A 12,590-nucleotide genomic window follows, 5' to 3' on the forward strand; every position below is an offset into this window, starting at 1 on the left:
AATTGAAGGGAAAGATGCAATTCCTAATTTTCAAACATGAATGCATATTTTAATTTTTTTTATTAAACGATGTATACTTTAATAAACTACCATTTTTTCACTTTTATCTAATTTATAAATAAATAATAATAATAAATAATGATAGATTATAGATAAATAATAATAATAAATTGTATATAAATAATTATAATTATGATAAATAATGATAAATTATTGAATGCTAAAACTGAATGTCTATTGAAATTAATTGAACTGAACTGATTGTTACTGAAATTAAGTAATAAAGAATAGGGCTATGGATTGAGAGAGAGAAACTTCATGTTTAGAGATAAAAAAACTCCAAAAATTATGATTTGAAAATTCGAAAATGTAGTTCCATGGTAAATGTGGTACAAAAGTATTTAGATCTTGAAATTTTCTAATTTGAGGTTATCAAAGGTCAAAATGGATAATGTCAAGCTAAAAGTTCTTAGTTTTGCTAATGATGAGGAACTTAGTAAATCGATAAAACCATAGGGTATTTTGGAAATTGTCCAATAAAAAATACAATACAAATAGTAAAAATTATCTAAATAACTAAATAATAATTAAAAATTAAAAATAATAAGTTTACTGAATGTGGCAAAACTTTGTTCTTTCAGCAATAATATTATAGAATTAGAACATCTCCAATAGTCTCTTAGTTTGATTCTTAAGTTAAAATTTGAAGATGGAGAGTTAAAAATCAGTTCCAACCACTTCTTAGTGGCTCCTCAAATCACTAAGAGTCTCTCCATCCTCTCTATTAATAAAGATTCTCTCTCCATCTCTTAGTTCTTTCTTAATTCAATTTTTTATTAATAATTTACTATTAAGGAGTCTCTCTTCTTTCACTATCGGTAGATAGTAACAATAATTAACAATTTTAATGATAAAATAATAAACAAGGAGTGGATATAAAAGTATTATTGAGGATGCTATGTCTCATTTACTCTTAAATCACTAAAAGTCAATTATTTATATTATTTTTAGAGAGTTCATTAACAGTCTCTTGGAGATGTTCTTAGTAATAATATTAAAGGAAAAATATGTTTGAAAATTAGAACAATAATTTTTGGAACATCAAATATATACAAACAACTTTTCATGAAAATCTCATTTTTGTATATCTATAATAAGATATACGGGTTAATTAATTAATTAATCGAAGAATTAGGAAAGTGAACCTTAAACACCTTAGCTAATGTATTGAAACTGTCTTCTTCTTCGTCGTCATCGTCATCTTCTTCTTCTTCCATTACAGAACGGAATTCTCCGCTACTACTAAAGTGGTCACAATCCATTTTCTTCCAACTGCTAGCAAATGATATCTCATCATCAATATTACTGCTTTCTTCTGCTGCTGCTGCTGCTGTGATTTCACAACCTTCTTTTTTAATCTCGACACTAGGAGAGTTGATTAGTGGTAATAAGATTGTTTGATTATTGTTAGGTGAAACATTGTTCCTTGCTTTCCATTGCCAATTCCTTAGCCCTTTTATTACTCTTTCACTGAATACTGTTTTCTTTTCTCCACAACCCATCTGTTTTCATTATCAAAAAGTATTAATAAGCAGTTGCAGAATCAAAATGTAAATATCGAGGTGTAGGAGGACAAAACTTTAGTATGAAACGCAAACTCATGCTGTCAAATTTGTCGCAAAAATATTTGTTTAGGATGGAATTTTTATCGGTGAATATTATGTTTCGTATAAGGAAACTCCCGCCTTTTGTGGTACATTTTATATGAGTTGTTAACCAATCTATCAAGGAAAAAGTATAACGAGGCTATTGATCTTTCATTTTTTAATTCATTTTCTTTAATTTAGATATATTAAGCTTATGATCTTTGATTCGATCAATAGAGTGTTATTTATTTCACATGCATTTAAAACTTGTATTTTCATAGTTTAAAAACAGTTTTTGATATGTGTAGTTATGTATAGGAAAACAATAAAAAAACCTTCATTCAAATGGTAAAAAATATAGTTGCAAACACATATAATTAATAAAGTTTTTTTTTATAAGTGAATTAGATGTTCACAACTAACTAATTTAGTAAGTAAAAGCTTAATGAGACGAAAAAATTAAAAATAAAGGATTAGATGCTTAATCTATTTAAATAAAATATTAAGAGCTTAATGAACCCAAAAAGAATAGATCAAGGTCTCACGATATTTTTCCCATTTATCATTAATGACACGATGATATGTTCATGATATGATAAATTGACTTAATGATATACTTAATGCATTAGGAGCTCCTCAACTTGGTCCAAAAGTAGATTGTTCCATGAACTTATAAAATGTCTCATCATTCCACTGAACTTTCTTAAGCTGATCTATCGACTGATCTCATGAACTTGCTATTGCGATATATTGGGTCTATAAACTTGCATAAAGTGATATACATTTAATTTCTTTAAAGGGTTCATGAGACATTTTGTAAGTTCATGGGAAAACTCGGTTTTTTTTTTTTTTTTTTTTGCAAACTTTAGAGAGTTCCTAATGTATTAAGCCCTTTAAGTTCATTTCAAAAATGTTACTAAACTTCATATTTGAATATTCTAATAAAGTCATTTCGTCTAATATATGAATAAAAACTCACTGGAAAATTGTCCTTGCATGTATGGTTATATATAAATTAAGTGCCGAATCACATAAAGATGTGATTTTTTAAAATAAAGTTTATAGCTTAGGATGTACCACCTGTTTGCAAATATTCTATCACGTCAGCAATAGTTGTTTGACTTATATCCTTCTTAATTAATATATAGTCAACTATCTACTGTGTAACATCATCATTTTAATAACTTTTTATATACAAATTGACCAGAATAACTTTATTGAAATCACAAATGAAGTTTTACGATCTTAGTGAATTAGACTCTAAACTTTAATAACCATCAATATATTCCTAAATTACACTTGTATTGTAATTAGGAGAAAGGTAATACCTGTGTGACGAGTGCATAAATTGGGAGAGTTACATAACCACAAAGGAGTTGAACAATTATGCCTGTTGTAATGCTGATTACAGCATCTTTTGTTCCTTGATTCATACATGATCTTAATCCATATTCATACTGTTATTAGCCATTAAATATAGTCAATTTTAGCTAATTAAATCAGGATATTCATAAATTAAGGGAAAATTCAAATAAAATAAAATTTAATGACGATAATTTTTTTTGGTAACAAAATGATATTTGTAGTTTTCTATGTTTGAAAATGAATTAAGGAGAGATATGCGTACCCATCCCCAGGTGAAAAATGCAAGCTGAAAGGAATTCTGCAATGAAATTAAAATTAGAAAGCAATTAATAATATGTCATTAATTTGATAAATTAATACCTGGATTAGGATAAACTGAATTAGATAGAGAAGCAGGTTAGGGCGATTAAACCAGAAAAAGTCATTGCTAGGCTTAACAAGAAAAGTGCCTTGAATAACACTACTTTGCTTGCAACTCTCCACACACATTTTTGTTATTATGGTCTGTAGCTTCGTCCCTACTGCTAAAGCAAGCTGCAATATTTCCCATAAAATGAAAACGGTGAAATTCATTTGGTCATTAGGATCTATGTGAACACTACTGATATATATTCGGGATTGAATTACCATTAGAGGAAGAAATGGTAGCCAGTAGTAGTCGTGAAACTCTGCAGAAGAAATTAAATGCAATGGTGATCGAAAATTGAGAAATATGGACAAGGCTAATGAAAGGAAAAGGTTTTTGAAATTCCTTTTTTACCTTGTGCACTGAAAAATATGAAAAGTAAGCACATCATCCAAATCCATAACCTGCAAAAATTATTTATAATAGGATATATTTTTACAAAATGGACTTCATAAGTTCATATGTATAATATTATGTTAAATTGTAGAATGATTATTATTTATTACTCTAATTTACTTTGAGTTATAAATTTAGGGAGTTTTCTTGGCAAACTCGTAAACAACCTATGATTGCCGGTTCAGCTACTGAAAGTGTTGTAGCTCGAACTCAGAAAATAGGAACAGACCGAACAAAATTAAATGGGCAGAGTCGCGGACAATGTCGCTTTCTTTAAGACGTTCGCGGAACTGCCGGAATTTAGCAAACAATATGAACTCCGGTCGCCTCCAGGATAAAACAGCCCTCTTAAATATGATTTTCGTATTGCACCGTACGAAAATCGTTCTGTATACACTCTCTGTTTAACTTGCTCAGTTTTTCGAAAAGATAAAGAATGAATGAAAAGTAAATTGTGTTTGAAGGCAGTCTCTGATCACCTATTTATACAAGAAAAAAGAGATGTTGAGAGCTCTGATTTCATGGAGAAGGTGAAGGAGGAAAATCAGGAAGACTGGGTTGGTGAAGACACGTTCAGAGCAAAGTAGACGTTGTGAATAACGTTCACAAAGACTGAATCAAAATGTAAATAATCATTTTACACCACACCAACCCAACCCGGCCCGGTCGACGGACGGCGCGCGCGTGTGTGGTGGTCAACCAAAGAGATAGGTCCTCACCCTTTCACAAAAGTGGGTACCCCTTGGGGCACACCCCAAGCATGTGAGGACCTTCCTTATATCACGCCATAACCTTTTCAGAGTGTAGTTCTAGTAGCCCGTGTGTAGACACCGAGTCGGAGGACCTGTGACGAAAACCTGAAATAAGACGGTCGAAGCGATTGATTCCGGAAGTTTGGAAAAATATATAAAGAATAATAAGCTGAGGAAAATTAACGGCACGGCGCGGGCACGCAACGGCATCCCGCACGCGGACGACGATGGTCGACGCCCGCTTGACGGCTCGAGACGTGCGCGCGGCGTCTGTCGGACGCACCGCGAGTGGCACGCTCTCGACGCCCGGGGCAACGCCTGGGACCGCTGGCGGTGCCCGCCCTCGTGGGCCGTTGAGCACACGTGCCTGGCGGCGCGAGGCGCGCGTCCGGCGGCCGCGACGTGCGAGCGTCTAGCTGCGCGGAACGCGCGCTCGGCGGCCACGGAGTGCACGCGTCCGACGGCGCGGGGCACGCCCCGGGGGTCGCCGGGCGGACACCCAACCACGTCGGGCGAACGCCCAACGCGTCGGGCGGACGCCCGACGAGGGTTGGGCGCGGGCGCCCAATCTCGCGTTGGGCGCTCGCCCAACGAAAGTTGGGCGGTAGCCCAACACTAGGTTGGGCGGCCGCCCAACCACAATGGGCGACGCCCAATTTTTTTTGGGCGTCGCCCATTGTTCCGGGATCCGTTTCCCTATATAAGGGCACGGATCCCAAGAAGAAAAGGAAGAGGCTTTTTTGGGGAAAACTTTCTCACTCTAAACATTTTTAGAGAGAGAGAGAGTGGATTTTTTTTGAGAAAAATATTTTTTTTCTCAAAAATTCCAAATTTTCTAAGTTCAATTTTTACTAAATTTTTATTAATATCGGGAGCTCGCGGTTCGTGGAATCAATCGGCTTCGACTGTCAGATACCGAATCAAAGGTATTATCCGAGGACTAGACTCTTTATTTTATTTAATTTATTCTCTCCTTCTATTTATTTTTTTATGCTATAGTTTTCATTCCTTTAGTTATTTATTTATTTTGTCACGTTTTATTTAATTAACGTATTTATTTAATTTTCGTTTCGTGTTAAATAAAACTCGGGTTTTGTTTTAAAATAAAAACCTCGTTTTGGATATCCCAATACGAACCGTGATCCGATAAAAAGGTAGTTCGGGTATCGAAAATGTTGTAATTATAAGTTTTTAATTTAAAAGAGGTTTTCAAATAACGTTTTAAAATAAAAACATCGTTTTAGGAACTTCCGTTTTCGACTATGATCCATCTTTGGTAGTTCGGAAGTCCAAAACGATTGAATTAGATTTAATTTAAAGCTTTTGAATAAATCTGGAAAATATTGGAGTGCTGCTGTAATTTGCCAATTCTGTCACTAAATGCTGTTTACCGACGGATTTTCCGTCGGTAAATCTGCCAAAATGTAAAAAATACCATTTCGGTCCCTTTTTCTTAACTTTTAGACTTTTAATCCTTAGTATATAAATATATAATAATGTAATATATTCTTTTCAAATTGTTTTAAAACTTCAACATATATAATTATTTTAGGAGATTGGTATTCCATTTTTTATTCTAATTTTTTGTACATGTACATATTACTTTCTTTTTTATTATTATTCATTTAAATTACATTAAATTCTATTTTAAATGTTATTTACTTGGGCATTTTGGGAGATAATTAGTAGATATTGGGGGATGAACATATAGTCTTTTTGACATTAGGATTATATTAGTTATGTATATATATATATAGTTTTGGGGTATATTTGGGTTATCTTAATTATTGTTAAATAAAATTATTTTGAGTGATAAAGGCTATTTTCCTATTTATGAATTTCATTCACTATTTTCTTATGTTTAAAGTATAAATATATTATTTTCATTATTCTTTCTTATATATGTATTAGATAATATATTTTCTTTTACTCTTATTTTATGTCTTTTGGGCTAAAATGTGTAAATATATATCTATATTATTTTCTTTATTTCTTTTGGTCATTTATAAGTCCATGTTTCAAATGGGCTTCACTTGGAAAAATTAAATTTTGGGCCTAAATGTGTTTATTGATGTAATTATAATAGTTAGAGAGTCCATTAAATAAGTGGGGAAAATAAGTCACAAAAAGAGAGTTTTCAATTAAATTATTTAAGCTAATGAGCTTTCTTAAATCTCTAATGTAGATAAATAGAGTCATTTTGGTTGATATTTCAAATCGTCTTCAAAACACCACGTTTTAAAACCTTAGTCCGTTCCAACGACGGATTAAGCGAACATTGTAATCAAAATCGTTTTCTTTGTTAATAATGGAGATTTTGAATCGCTTTCTTAATGAATTTGTACAAAATAAAATTGACTTGTATGTTTAACCACGTTTTCTTATTAAAAGGCTTTTACTTTAACGTTTTCAATTACTCGAGTCGTTCCAACGGCGACTCGGGTAAGCTTCATCAAACGGGGTTTTAAAACGCACCTAAATCGTTCCAACGGCGATTAAGGTGCGAACCATGTAATAAACATCGTTTTGGAGAAATAAGTTAATGTAGGATAGACACACAACATAACATTTAAATACGGTTGTAAATAAATCACTTCTTTCTTCCCCCTCTCTGTGTATGTATAAACATAAATGGGTGATTCTTTACTGATGTGGCTTTTCAATATCATATGCTCAAAATGGTTTCCAAAAAGAGAAAGAAAAGGGTTTCAAATGAATTTTAAACTTAAAGAAGTATACGATTAGTCCGTTATCGCCTAACATGCTGAGTAGGAGGCCGGTGGTTCATAACCGGGCGATGTCGGGGTGCCTAGTAGCATTTCTCTGGAAAGGAGCTAGCCTTCTCGGCTCGTACCTAAGTTTCCCGAACCCACACCGGTCTCCCGCAAGGGATCGGTGTTCATTTTCCCATTCGTGGGTGGCGACTCTTCCATATCTCCGAGCTCTGGCCCTGCCGAGCAGCTTGATTCCACGATTGGTTGCTTTCGGCGCCAATCACCGCTTACGTCGCCATGAGGTTGTCCACCCCCCGGTCCGCCCGGGAGATTAGGCCGCGGTACCTCGTCTAACAAGTGGCGACTCTGCTGGGGAAGCGAGAAATTTGATTCCGGAAAGCATGCACTAAGCCCTTAACGAGGACGGATCGTTTTACTTCTTTTCGTATGCATTCACGAGCATTATTGCAAACCCTTTGGGTAATTTCCGCGAAACCTCTAGCGAGAGTCCATTCGTCGCTCGAAAGAGGATAGCGTAAGTTCCCCCTTACAGTAAGGCGCCAGAGGGTCCCCATCCATTCGTTAGGGGCGAATCTGTGCGGTCCGGTGAGGTCCCGAGGTCAGCCGTGTCAGCATATAGTAGCCTTAGAAGTTTCCATAGGATTACCCGTTACTATTTTTGATGTGATAAATGAATCAGTTCGTGTTTTCAAACCGCCATGATACGTGTCTAATCCTAAACTATGTAAAGAAAATGAGACGATGCGTTAATATATACTCATGAATCGACATACTAGTTACCCTAAAACATCGAAACGATTTGAACTAAAGACGACTTAGTCATCTCATATGAATGAACATGTGCGACCCGCCTTGTCCCTTTCGGTGTCCCAACGAAGGCACGTGTTCAGGAAATACGTTATGACGTAAGCACGTATTAGTATGAATCGGTTCGGTGTTAAGGATAGTTACATTTCGATACAAGAGACTATATTAACGGTAGCCGTTATTCACATTCTTTAAATAAATTGGGATAAAACGAGATCACGACGAAACAAAAACGAAGAATATTTTTGTTTCGAACGACCTTGTTGTAACGTGAAAAGTTTCACACAAGTAGCCCGTCCCTTCCGAATAAAAGACGAGCTTTTACGTTATGCCTTGTGTCATTCTTAAGAGAAATGGACGTGTCCGCAAAAGGTGACTAAGAAAATAAAGAAAAGAAAAATGAACTAAATGACCAAAATCATTCCGAATCTACGATATATATCAATATCGAGAGTAGTTAAAGAAAATAAACCAATGTCGTTGAATACGTGCCTCGGACGAGTGTATACCCCGTTTAAAATCTCGAAGCCGAATTAAGCCAAACCATATAATTGCGCCATATGGACGAGACTGCGGGTTTTGACTAACGACTCGATCATTTCGACCGTTACCAAAACTGCAAGAAATATGGCCTGATATACGTGTTTGCTTAAATTCGCGTCTAAAGGAAGGAAAACGGTGATATCCTCGCTTCGAATAAACACGCGATTCTACGAAACATTGATTTTCTATAACCACACTGAGATGATATATCTCGTGGATTGGGAGGAACAAAGAGTTGTAATTAGCCGAAAGATTATCGTGCGCTCAAAATAAGACTCGCCGTCTTTTCACGTAGCAAAATGAGCAAACGAATTCTCGACGCTAAGAACAAACACGTTACGCGATGAATCCGTTCCCTAAAATAAAATCCAAAAGTGATTCCATCACTAAATAAACACGTGGTTACGTCTCTCGATAGATCCAAAAGGTCCCGTTGTAATCCAAAAATCGAGACACGAACCCACGCGAACAAAAGGGAACGAGTCATTGACAATAACGAACGATTGGACTAGAAGAATAACTCGAACCACGTCTAAAAACTGAGATGCGCCCAAAGGGAGTCAAAACCCGAATTAATGCGTCTCACGAAAGGACGACAGATGAGTTATTCTGAAAGAACAATCCAACTTGGTCGATTTCTTAGTCACTGAACGTTGATACGTCAAAACGAACTGTATTGTCTGATGAATGATTTATTTTCCCGAAATAATCGACGGCATCACGCGTCCCCTGGACCGCAATGTGAGCAAAAAAACCAAAATCCTAGGAAAGAGACCTGGACCAACGAGTGTGTGGAGGAATAAGGGTGGAAGAGAGATGTTGTGATACATGTAAATAGAACTAACGTTTGTTCTTCTTATCTTATAATCGTAAATAAATAAACGCACACACCACGAATCATGCATATGAAATCATGCATACATACTAATGGATACCGTTCGCGCAGACGTCATCATTAAGCGGTTGTGGTTTCGCGAGAGTAATCGGCTTGTCAGACAGTTTGATCAGTTGCGAGTAGACAGTTTCGAATCAGTAGTTGTGGCTCCTGAATCATCTTCATCCGAGTATACTCAGTCTTCTGTCAGTATGTCTGCAACCGACGAGAAGGTGGCTGAATTGGAGAATTCTGTGAACAATATCAACGACCAGCTGGCCGCAATCTTGGCCCAGCTAGCTGAGTTAGCACTGAAGGACAACAAGAGTGGTAGTAAGCGTGCTGAGAATGAGGTGAACGATGGCCCTCGCTTTGGGAATGAGGAGGATTATCAGGATTATGTCCGAAAACAGTTAGAGAAGGAGAAAGCTAAAGAAGAGGAGTGGAGGCAACACATCACACAGGAAGTGCAGGACTTGCACGGAGGAAGCTCCGAAAGTCAGGATTTTTATAACTTGAAGAATTGCTTGACAGCAACAACTTTGCCTCTGAAATTTCGTCTCCCCGACATGAAAAAGTTCGATAGAACTGGAGATCCCACCGCTCATATGAATCAGTACGTTGCGGTAATGAAGCACACGATCCTGACCGAGGATCAAGTCTTGGGGCTGTTTAACACTTACCTGGAGGGGGCTGCCCTCACATGGTTCCATGCGCTGCCAATGGTGATAAAGAAGGATTGGAAGGAGTTGGCGAAGTCATTCATCGCTCAGTATAGTTTTAATACCATGTTGGAAGTCACTTTGAAAGAGTTAGAGAGCACTAAGCAGCAGGCTGGGGAATCCCTTTCAGACTTCGTGAAGAGATGGAGGGCTAAGGCCGCGGTCATGAAACAGAAGCCGCTTGAGCAAGATCAGATCCGAATGGTGATTGGCAATACGTTGCCGTATATTAAGAATGAGTTGAGATATATGCCGTTCACAGATTTCAATCAGATGTATAGTTGTGCCTTGACTGTCGAAGGCGATGGGGAGCCGAAGAAAGCTTATACCAAGTGGACGAAGTCTGGATATAGTGCCGGAGGGCCTAGCGCGAGTACGGAATCTGCGACAGTGAAAGTGGTTGATCTTAATACTATCGAAAAGAGGCGGTTCGCCAAGTTCGATCAGACCTATGCGAAAGTTTTTGAACGTCTGCAGAAGAAGGGGTTGTTGAAATCCCTTACCCCGTATAACAAAGCTCAACCTACTCCGCAGATTCAGGCTAGAGGGTATTGTGAATTCCACAGCAGTTATGGACATACGATTGAGAATTGCGAGAGGCTGAAGCACGAAATCCAAGATTTGATTGAGGAGAAGAAGATAGCTGATCCTTCGTCAGCAAACCCTTCCGTTAGGTGCAATCCATTGCCTAATCATAGGGTGAGCGTGATCGGAGTTGGTTGGACGGAAACTGTAGTGATGGAATCTTTTGAGGAAGATGTAGAGGAGTTGTTGGACTTCGTCGAAAGAAGCAATGTGGGAAATGGTTTGTATGTGTCCTTCTTGGGTCAGGAACAAGAGGAAGAACCAATGGAGGAGGGATCAGATGGTGGAGCACCATATGACGAGGATAGTGCCGAAGAGACCGGTGAAGGGGCGTCTCGGACTATCGTGCCAAATTTGGGTTTGTTCAGTGGAGGAAGAGATCCTGAAGTGCACTTGCGTGAGTATATGCACGACATGTTTATTGAATCCTTCGGGGTAGATGAAATTGCTCAGTGGTTCCACCATTCGCTGGTAGGTGAGCCTTTGCAATGGTTCCATTCATTGCCCGACTCTTGCAAGCACGATTGGGATCGGTTGTCGGATTTGTTTCTTGAAAAGTATCAAAGAGCTGAGGATAGAACCGCGGAGCACTGTGCAATGCAGATTGGACCCATCAAGCGTCCATTGCCAAGGGTGAGCAAGTATAACGGCAATAAGGACCCTATGGAGCACCTTCACTTCTATTTGTCGGCTATGACAGCCTTGGGTTTCAAAGAGGAAGAGATCACTAGCTTGTTTTGTAATTCATTGATGGGTGAACCGCTGATGTGGTACATGTCGCTGCCGATGTATGTTAAGACCGATTGGGCAGCTATGACGAAGAGATTTATCAAGGAACATACGGTATGGATGCTAGCAGAGCAAACTCCTGATTCCCCGTCTTACCAAACACCTGATGCGGTGTTAGCAATGCCTAGGTATGGTGGATACCGGGATCCTGTAGAGCATGCGAGGATATTCCGCGATCATATGTATAACGCTGGATTCCCACAGTGTGAGTTGCATGAAAATTTTCCGGAAACCTTGATGGGAGAAGCCTTATTATGGCATCAGGGTCTGTCGGAGGAAGAGATGTGTCATTGGGTACCACTCAGAAATGCCTTTGTGGCGAGATACGAAATGTACATTCCGTGGACGGGATCCCTGGATGATTTGGACAGGATTAGGCAATTCCCCGAGGAGGCATTCGTGGATTATGCTAGGAGATGGAGGTTCAAGTATGCCTTATGTCGGGTCACTTTGAGCGATCAGGAGCAACTCATGTGTATCCGAAAAGGTGCTATTCCACTCGTCGCTAGAAGAATGTATGGAGTGTTCCTCAGGGACTATGAAGAACTGATAGGCTGGACACGGTATGGATCGTTGGACCCTTCCTATGTAAATCCGAACGTCCCTCACGTAATGGATCTGATGGTCGTGGATATTTGGGGAAGTTCCTCGGACGAGGAGGGTATCAATCAGAGAGTTCCGATCAACATCTGGGATGAGTCTGATGATAAGCTGGAAATGGCTGCTAGCACCGAAGGAAAGATTCTGCCAGGTTTCGAGATCTTCAATAAGACTGGGGCAAAGGAGAAGCAAGGAGATCATGATGCCGAGGAGCAGGTGATCACTATTGAGGCCACTGTGGGAGCGGTGGATGAGCCCATTACCTCCAAGACTTATGAGAAACCTGAGAACCCTGTCGATGACAACTAGATTACCGCTTTGTTTGAATCTGATGATGTACTCACCAATACTATCAATGAAATGAATTCTG

General features: G+C 38.2%; 1 pseudogene; it reads right to left on the bottom strand.

The window, feature by feature from the left end:
- Window positions 1–1,043: 1,043 nt before the first annotated feature.
- The window catches only part of LOC136229909 (MLO-like protein 6), a 36,349-nt pseudogene continuing 24,802 nt past the window's right edge, over window positions 1,044–12,590 (bottom strand).

Source organism: Euphorbia lathyris, chromosome 5, assembly GCF_963576675.1.
Source record: "Euphorbia lathyris chromosome 5, ddEupLath1.1, whole genome shotgun sequence".
NCBI lineage: Eukaryota > Viridiplantae > Streptophyta > Magnoliopsida > Malpighiales > Euphorbiaceae > Euphorbia > Euphorbia lathyris.